Here is a 9,896-nt window from a genome sequence, read left to right on the forward strand (position 1 = left end):
GCCAATCGGAAAGAGTCATTCAAGTCTTGGAAGACCTATTACGGGCATGTGTGCTAGAATTTGGAGGAAACTGGGAGGAACACATGGCATTGGTGGAGTTCACGTATAACAATAGTCACCAAGCCACAATAGGGATGGCCCCATATGAAGCCTTGTATGGTAGGAGGTGTAGAACTCCTTTATGTTGGGAGGAAATTGGGGACCGGAAGTTATATGGCGCAGAGTTAGTTCAAGTCACCATGGAGAAAGTGAGAATTATCAGGGATCGCATCAAAGCCGCACAGGATAGACAGAAGAAGTATGCCGATGTGAGGAGAAGACCTCTCGAGTTCAGTACGGGGGACCAGGTGTTCCTGAAGGTAGCCCCATGGAAGAACATGTTACGATTTGGATTGAAAGGAAAGTTAACTCCCCGTTTCATTGGACCCTTCAAAATCTTACAACGAGTTGGACCAGTAGCCTACAAGGTGGATTTGCCCCCACAGTTAGCCAGGGTCCATGATGTGTTCCATGTCTCCTTGTTAAGGAAGGCTAACGTAGACCCCGCCCGAGTTCTACCCCAGGTCCCAGTAGAGGTCAAGGAAGACTTAACACTGGAATTGAGGCCCACAAGGATACTAGATCAAGAAGTGAAGGAGTTACGGAGCAAAAAGATCCCCATCGTTAGAATCTTATGGCGAAATGCTCAAGTAGAAGAGGAAACTTGGGAGAGGGAGGCTGAGATGAGAAAAAAGTACCCCAATTTATTTGATCTACCAGGTATGGAGTGTGAAACTTCTTAAATTTCGAGGACGAAATTCATATTTAGGAGGGGAGAATGTAAACACCCAAAGGAAAATATATATATATTTAGAGAGAGAGAGATGATGATGAATGCAGTTTTCGCTGCCGATGCAGAAATCGGCAGCGACGCAGTTTTCGCTGCCGATGCAGAAATCGGCAGCGACGCAGTATTCGCTGCCGATTCTGGACTGGGCAGCGATGTAGTTTTCGCTGCCGATTCTGGACTTGGCAGCGACACAGTTTTCGCTGCCGATGCAGAAATCGGCAGCGATGCAGTTTTCGCTGCCGATTCTGGACTTGGCAGCGACGCAGCCTTCACTACCGATACAGATATCGGTAGCGACACAGTTTTCGCTGCCCATTTCTTGATCGGCAGCGACGCAGCTTTCGCTGCCGATGCAAAAATCGGCAGCGACGCAGTTTTCGCTGCCGATTTCTCAATGAACAGTGACGCAGAGCTGGGAGGGAGGGGTAAAACTGATTTTAGATAAACCAAACAAGGATAAGGACACACCTAAACCAACCCCCAAACAACCCATTTCATTGGATGGGTAGTATAAATACAAAGAGGGGAGAGAGAATGACCCATCTTCTTCCAAATCCAGCAGCTGCATGCCGTACTTCCCTTCCCCTTTCACAACAGAAACGTGAATCAGACCAGTAGAGATTACTTTGTGAACTTGTGAGGGAGAGATGAGACCTTGAGAGAGGAGTGGGCAGCTGCATAGAGGAGAGGAAAAAGAGAGCTGAAAAACGTGAGAGGAAGAAGAAGGAGGAGAACCAGCAGCTGAATAGTGTCAAACCTTCCTCAAACTTAGTTAAATTCAGAAGGTATGGGTCATGAAACTCTCTTCCTCTCCCCCGTAAGATCAAAAACAAAAATGAAGAAGAAAAACCCTAAGAAAAGAATTGATCTAAGACCTAAGCCAGCTGTGAAGGAAGCTGAAATTAACCAAGAGAACAAGCAAACAAAAGTGAAATAAAGTCAATTTCAGAACATCTAACAAATCATGGTAGAGGGCTGGCTTTAACTAGGGGGTAATTAATGTGTTCTGCTGTGATGTTGTTGCTGGACTTAATGTGTTCTGCTGTGATGATTGTTGCTGGAATTAATGTGTTCTGCTGTGATGTTTGTTGCTGGAATTAATGTGTTCTCCTGTGATGATTGTGCTGCAATTGATGCTGCTGATTTGTGTGTTGCGCAGCAATTCTGTTTCGCTGCCGCAACTGAACCTGCTGCAGCGAATTAATATTCGCTGCCGATTTGTGTGTTGCGCAGCGAAATTCTGTTTCGCTGACGCAACTGAACCTCCTGCAGCGATTTGATATTCGCTGCCGATTTGTGTGTTGCGCAGCGAAATTCTGTTTCGCTGCCGCAACTGAACCTCCTGCAGCGATTTGATATTCGCTGCCGATTTGTGTGTTGCGCAGCGAAATTCTGTTTCGCTGCCGCAACTGAACCTCCTGCAGCGATTTGATATTCGCTGCCGATTTGTGTGTTGCGCAGCGAAATTCTGTTTCGCTGCCGCAACTGAACCTCCTGCAGCGATTTGATATTCGCTGCCGATTTGTGTGTTGCGCAGCGAAATTCTGTTTCGCTGCCGCAACTGAACCTGCTGCAGCGAATTGATATTCGCTGCCTAGTTGTGCGTTGCGCAGCGAAACTGTGGCGCCAACAGCGGTGCAGTTCTCGCTGCCGAACTGGCAGCCTGCGGCGAACCAGTTCTCGCTGCCGAAGTGGGCAGCCCGCAGCGAACCAGTTCTCGCTGCCGCTTCCTACAATAAGCCTCCTAGGCAGGAATGACTTAAATGCTAATAACAATTTCATGATATGATGGTGTAAAATAGGGAACACTTGAATGTGAACATATGAACTATTGAAATAAGTGTGATGATGAATGTGATTCAAAAATAAAATAAACACAACTGTGCTGATTTGTGACCATTGATGTCTTAGGTGGTGCGGTCGGGATTGGACCATCATCAAGACAGGAACGACCCACAGGTGGAGCAGGTAGGTGACTTGCACCTTTCTTTTTCATACGTTGAATCTTGGAATATTTTAACTTGAGTACTACCATATTGTTAGAACCGATATTAAATTGTCGAACGCTTAATTGTTGATAAAAGAGTGATTAGCTTCGGCTAATGGCATCCGAATGGATGGCCGGGACAAAAGACTGATTAGCTTCGGCTAATGGCATCCAAACGGATGGCCGGGACAAAGAATGATTAGCTTTGGCTAATGGCGTCCGAATGGATGGCCGGGATGAAGGACTGATTAGCTTCGGCTAATGGCATCCAAACGGATGGCCGGAACAAAGAGTGATTAGCTTCGGCTAATGGCATCCGAATGGATGGCCGGGACAAAGAATGATTAGCTTTGGCTAATGGCGTCCGAATGGATGGCCGGGTTAAAAAGGGATGATTTCGCTGCCGATTGTGGATCGGCAGCGACGCAGTTCCGCTGCCGATTCTGGATCGGCAGCGACACAGTATTCGCTGCCGATTCTGGATCGGCAGTGATGCAGTCTTCGCTGCCGATACAGACATCGGCAGCGACCCAGTTTCGCTGCCGATTCCTTGATCGGCAGCGATGTAGTTTCGGCTGCCGATTTTAGGATGGGCAGCGACGCAGCTATCGCTATGGAATCCGGATGGATAGCCGGGACAAATAAACGACTAGTTTCGGCGAATGGCATTTGAAAACTTGTGTATCTATATGTACTACTAATTGTTAGATCAAATACATGAAGAAATTATAAATGTTAATGCTTATTTAATTGCTAGGCCGTTAGTTACCATTATTATTATTATTAAGTATTTGTTTTCTCTTAAATGTTTTGTACTGCTGCAGGGACGTCACACCAACGAGATGTCTAGGATACCCGATACACGGGAACCTACTTTTGCAAGGAATTAAGTAGATGCATTCTAAATCACAATGTATTTTGTAGGGATCAATGTACTGAATGTATAACTTTTATTAGATCCTTTTTGTTTAAAAATTGTGATGGCTATTAGAAGTATAAGAGTGCAAACTCATGTCCATGTATATATATTTTTAATATGAACTTCAAATCATGCAACCTTAATATTATGTGTTTGTGTAAGATTCGCTTTTGAATGAACTGTTGATTGTATGGATTGTATTTTGATGATGTGAGGATTCAAGTTCTTTGATTACCGGCACCATGTGTATTAAATATATATATATATATAAAAAAATAAAAAAATTTACTATTGTTTTGGGCTTAGAAAGCCGGGTTGTTACAGTCACTGTCTGACATCTCCTCAGATTTTTAACCATATCTGGAGTTATAGAACTCCGATTCAAGAGAAATCAGTGTCGTTGGAAAGCTAAGACTTGAGGCTACAAGTTCTATAATTAAGGAGAACCCAGTTACGCCTTTAAAATAGTCAAAATCTCTCGTCAACAAACACTTGGACTGTTACTGTCCAACTGTTACTGTCTCATTTTTGAACTGTTACTGTCTGACCTCCCCTCATAGTTTTAACCATATCTGGAGTTATAGAACTCCGATTCAAGCGAAATTACTGTCGTTGGAAAGCTAAGACATGAGGCTACAAGTTCTATGTTTAAGGAGAACCTATTTATGCTTCTATGATAGTCAAAATCGCTCGTCAACAAACACTTGGACTGTTATTGTCCAAGTGTTACTGTCTCGTTTTTGAAGTGTCACTGTCAGACATCTCCTCAGATTTTTAACCATATCTGGAGTTATAGAACTCCGATTCAAGAGAAAACATTGTCGTTGGAAAGCTAAGACATGAGGCTACAAGTTCTATCATTTAAGCAGAACCCAGTTATGCCTCTAAGATAGTCAAAATCACTCGTCAACAAACACTTGGACTGTTACTGTGCAACTGTTACTGTCTCGTTTTTGAACTGTTACTGTCTGGCCTCTCGTCAGAGTTTTAACCATATCTCGAGTTATAGAACTCCGATTCAAGCGAAATTAGTGTCGTTGGAAAGCTAAGACATGAGGCTACAAGTTCTATAATTAAGGAGAACCCAGTTATGCCTCTAAAATAGTTAAAATCTCTCGTCAACAAACACTTGGACTGTTACTGTCCAACTGTTATTGTCTGACCTCTCCTCATAGTTTTAACCATATCTGGAGTTATAGAACTCCGATTCAAGCGAAATTAGTGTCGTTGGAAAGCTAAGACTTGAGGCTACAAGTTCTATAATTAAGGAGAACCCAGTTATGCCTCTAAAATAGTTAAAATCTCTCGTAAACAAACACTTGGACTGTTACTGTCCAACTGTTACTGTCTCATTTTTGAACTGTTACTGTCTGACCTCTCCTCATAGTTTTAACCATATCTGGAGTTATAGAACTTTGATTCAAGCGAAATTAGTGTCCTTGGAAAGCTAAGACATGAGGCTACAAGTTCTATGTTTAAGGAGAACCTATTTATGCTTCTATGATAGTCAAAATCGCTCGTCAACAAACACTTGGACTGTTACTGTCCAACTGTTACTGTCTCGTTTTTGAACTGTTACTGTCTGCCCTCTCCTCATAGTTTTAACCATATCTCGAGTTATAGAACTCCGATTCAAGCAAAATTAGTGTCGTTGGAAAGCTAAGACATGAGGCTACAAGTTCTATGTTTTAATGATAACCCAGTTATACCGCTAAGATACTCAAAATCGCTCGTCAACAAACACGTGGACTGTTACTGTCCAACTGTTACTGTCTCGTTTTTGAAGTGTCACTGTCTGACATCTCCTCAGATTTTTAACCATATCTGGAGTTATAGAACTCCGATTCCAGAGAAATTAGTGTCGTTGGAAAGCTAAGACATGAGGCTACAAGTTCTATGATTTAAGCAGAACCCAGTTATGCCTCTAAGACAGTCAAAATCGCTCGTCAACAAACACTTGAACTGTTACTGCCCAACTGTTACTGTCTGACCTCTCCTCATAGTTTTAACCATATCTGGAGTTATAGAACTCCGATTCAAGCGAAATTAGTGTCGTTGGAAAGATAAGACATGAGGCTACAAGTTCTATGTTTAAGGAGAACCTACTTATGCTTCTATGATAGTCAAAATCGCTCGTCAACAAACACTGAGACTGTTACTGTCCAACTGTTACTGTTTCGTTTTTGAATTGTTACTGTCTGACATCTCCTCAGATTTTTAACCATATCTGGAGTTATAGAACTCCGATTGAAGCGAAATTAGTGTCATTGGAAAGCTAAGACTAGAGGCTACAAGTTCTATAATTAAGGAGAACCCAGTTATGCCTCTAAAGTAGTCAAAATCGCTCGTCAACAAACACTTGGACTGTTACTGTCCAACTGTTACTCTCTCATTTTTGAACTGTTACTGTCTGACCTCTCCTCATAGTTTTAACCATATCTGGAGTTATAGAACTCCGATTGAAGCGAAATTAGTGTCGTTGGAAAGCTAAGACATGAGGCTACAAGTTCTATGTTTTAATGATAACCCAGTTATGCGTCTAAGATAGTCAAAATCGCTCGTCAACAAACACGTGGACTGTTACTGTCCAACTGTTACTGTCTCGTTTTTGAAGTGTCACTGTCTGACAACTCCTTAGATTTTTAACCATATCTGGAGTTATAGAACTCCGATTCAAGAGAAATTAGTGTCGTTGGAAAGTTAAGACATGAGGCTACAAGTTCTAAGATTTAAGCAGAACCCAGTTATGCCTCTAAGATAGTCAAAATCGCTCGTCAACAAACACTTGGACTGTTACTGTCCAACTGTTACTGTCTGACCTCTCCTCATAGTTTTAACCATATCTGGAGTTATAGAACTCCGATTCAAGCGAAATTAGTGTCGTTGGAAAGATAAGACATGAGGCTACAAGTTCTATGTTTAACGAGAACCTAATTATGGTTCTATGATAGTCAAAATCGCTCGTCAACAAACACTTAGACTGTTACTGTCCAACTGTTACTGTCTCGTTTTTGGATTGTTACAGTCTGACATCTCCTCAGATTTTTAACCATATCTGGAGTTAAAGAACTCCGATTGAAGCGAAATTAGTGTCGTTGGAAAGCTAAGACTTGAGGCTATAAGTTCTATAATTAAGGAGAACCCACTTATGCCTCTAAAATAGTCAAAATCTCTCGTCAACAAACACTTGGACTGTTACTGTCCAACTGTTACTGTCTCGTTTTTGAATTGTTACTGTCTGACATCTCCTCATATTTTTAACCATATCTGGAGTTATAGAACTCCGATTCAAGCGAAATTAGTGTCGTTGGAAAGCTAAGACATGAGGCTACAAGTTCTATGTTTAAGGAGAATCTATTTATGCTTCTATGATAGTCAAAATCGCTCGTCAACAAATACTTGGACTGTTACTGTCCAACTGTTACTGTCTCGTTTTTTAACTGTTGCTGTCTGCCCTCTCCTCATAGTTTTAACCATATCTCGAGTTATAGAACTCCGATTCAAGCAAAATTAGTGTCGGTGGAAAGCTAAGACATGAGGCTACAAGTTCTATGATTTAAGCAGAACCCAGTTATGCCTCTAAAATAGTCAAAATCGCTCGTCAACAAACACTTGGACTGATACTGTCTCGTTTTTGAAGTGTTACTGTCTGACATCTCCTCAGATTTTTAACCATATCTGGAGTTATAGAACTCCGATTGAAGCGAAATTAGTGTCGTTGGAAAGCTAAGACTTGAGGCTACAAGTTCTATAATTAAGGAGAACCCAATTGTGCCTCTAAAATAGTCAAAATCGATCGTCAACAAACACTTTGACTCTTACTGTCCAACTGTTACTGTCTGACCTCTCCTCATAGTTTTAACCATATCTGGAGTTATAGAACTCCGATTCAAGCGAAATTAGTGTCGTTGGAAAGCTAAGACTTGAGGCTACAAGTTCTATAATTAAGGAGAACCCAGTTATGCCTCTAAAATAGTCAAAATCGCTCGTCAACAAACACTTGGACTGTTACTGTCCAACTGTTACTGTCTGACCTCTCCTCATAGTTTTAACCATATCTGGAGTTATAGACTCCGATTCAAGCGAAATTAGTGTCGTTGGAAAGCTAAGACTTGAGGCTACAAGTTTTATAATTAGGGAGAACCCAGTTATGCCTCTAAAATAGTCAAAATCTCTCGTCAACAAACACTTGGACTGTTACTGTCCAACTGTTACTGTCTCATTTTTGAACTGTTACTTACTGACCTCTCCTCATAGTTTTAACCATATCTGGAGTTATAGAACTCCGATTCAAGTGAAATTAGTGTCGTTGGAAAGTTAAGACATGAGGCTACAAGTTCTATGTTTAAGGAGAATCTATTTATGCTTCTATGATAGTCAAAATCGCTCGTCAACAAACACTTGGACTGTTACTGTCCAACTGTTACTGTCTCGTTTTTTAACTGTTGCTGTCTGCCCTCTCCTCATAGTTTTAACCATATCTCGAGTTATAGAACTCCGATTCAAGCAAAATTAGTGTCGGTGGAAAGCTAAGACATTAGGCTACAAGTTCTATGATTTAAGCAGAACCCAGTTATGCCTCTAAGACAGTCAAAATCGCTCGTCAACAAACACTTGGACTGTTACTGTCCAACTGTTACTGTCTCGTTTTTTAACTGTTGCTGTCTGCCCTCTCCTCATAGTTTTAACCATATCTCGAGTTATAGAACTCCAATTCAAGCAAAATTAGTGTCGGTGGAAAGCTAAGACATGAGGCTACAAGTTCTATGATTTAAGCAGAACCCAGTTATGCCTCTAAAATAGTCAAAATCTCTCGTCAACAAACACTTGGACTGTTACTGTCCAACTGTTACTGTCTCATTTTTGAACTGTTACTTACTGACCTCTCCTCATAGTTTTAACCATATCTAGAGTTATAGAACTCCGATTCAAGTGAAATTAGTGTCGTTGGAAAGCTAAGACATGAGGCTACAAGTTCTATGTTTTAATGAGAACTCAGTTATACCTCTAAGATACTCAAAATCGCTCGTCAACAAACACGTGGACTGTTACTGTCCAACTGTTACTGTCTCGTTTTTGAAGTGTCACTGTCTGACATCTCCTCAGATTTTTAACCATATCTGGAGTTATAGAACTCCGATTCAAGAGAAATTAGTGTCGTTGGAAAGCTAAGACATGAGGCTACAAGTTCAATGATTTAAGCAGAACCCAGTAATGCCTCTAAGACAGTCAAAATCGCTCGTCAACAAACACTTGGACTGTTACTGTCCAACTGTTACTGTCTGACCTCTCCTCATAGTTTTAACCATATCTGGAGTTATAGAACTCCGATTGAAGCGAAATTAGTGTCGTTGGAAAGCTAAGACTTGAGGCTACAAGTTCTATAATTAAGGAGAACCCAGTTATGCCTCTAAAATAGTCAAAATCTCTCGTCAACAAACTCTTGGACTGTTACTGTCCAACTGTTACTGTCTCATTTTTGAACTGTTACTTACTGACCTCTCCTCATAGTTTTAACCATATCTGGAGTTATAGAACTCCGATTCAAGTGAAATTAGTGTCGTTGGAAAGTTAAGACATGAGGCTACAAGTTCTATGTTTAAGGAGAATCTATTTATGCTTCTATGATAGTCAAAATCGCTCGTCAACAAACACTTGGACTGTTACTGTCCAACTGTTACTGTCTCGTTTTTTAACTGTTGCTGTCTGCCCTCTCCTCATAGTTTTAACCATATCTCGAGTTATAGAACTCCGATTCAAGCAAAATTAGTGTCGGTGGAAAGCTAAGACATTAGGCTACAAGTTCTATGATTTAAGCAGAACCCAGTTATGCCTCTAAGACAGTCAAAATCGCTCGTCAACAAACACTTGGACTGTTACTGTCCAACTGTTACTGTCTCGTTTTTTAACTGTTGCTGTCTGCCCTCTCCTCATAGTTTTAACCATATCTCGAGTTATAGAACTCCAATTCAAGCAAAATTAGTGTCGGTGGAAAGCTAAGACATGAGGCTACAAGTTCTATGATTTAAGCAGAACCCAGTTATGCCTCTAAAATAGTCAAAATCTCTCGTCAACAAACACTTGGACTGTTACTGTCCAACTGTTACTGTCTCATTTTTGAACTGTTACTTACTGACCTCTCCTCATAGTTTTAACCATAT

The 9,896-nt window shown here is 41.1% G+C and overlaps 1 long non-coding RNA gene across 1 annotated transcript; it reads left to right on the top strand.

The window, feature by feature from the left end:
* Positions 1-1,424: 1,424 nt before the first annotated feature.
* Positions 1,425-3,904, top strand: LOC127904082 (uncharacterized). Its single transcript, XR_008056912.1, has 3 exons — positions 1,425-1,614; positions 2,741-2,797; positions 3,641-3,904. It is a non-coding gene; the product is annotated as an uncharacterized LOC127904082 (long non-coding RNA).
* Positions 3,905-9,896: the final 5,992 nt, after the last annotated feature.

This window comes from Populus trichocarpa, chromosome 12, assembly GCF_000002775.5.
Source record: "Populus trichocarpa isolate Nisqually-1 chromosome 12, P.trichocarpa_v4.1, whole genome shotgun sequence".
In the NCBI taxonomy this organism is placed as follows: domain Eukaryota; kingdom Viridiplantae; phylum Streptophyta; class Magnoliopsida; order Malpighiales; family Salicaceae; genus Populus; species Populus trichocarpa.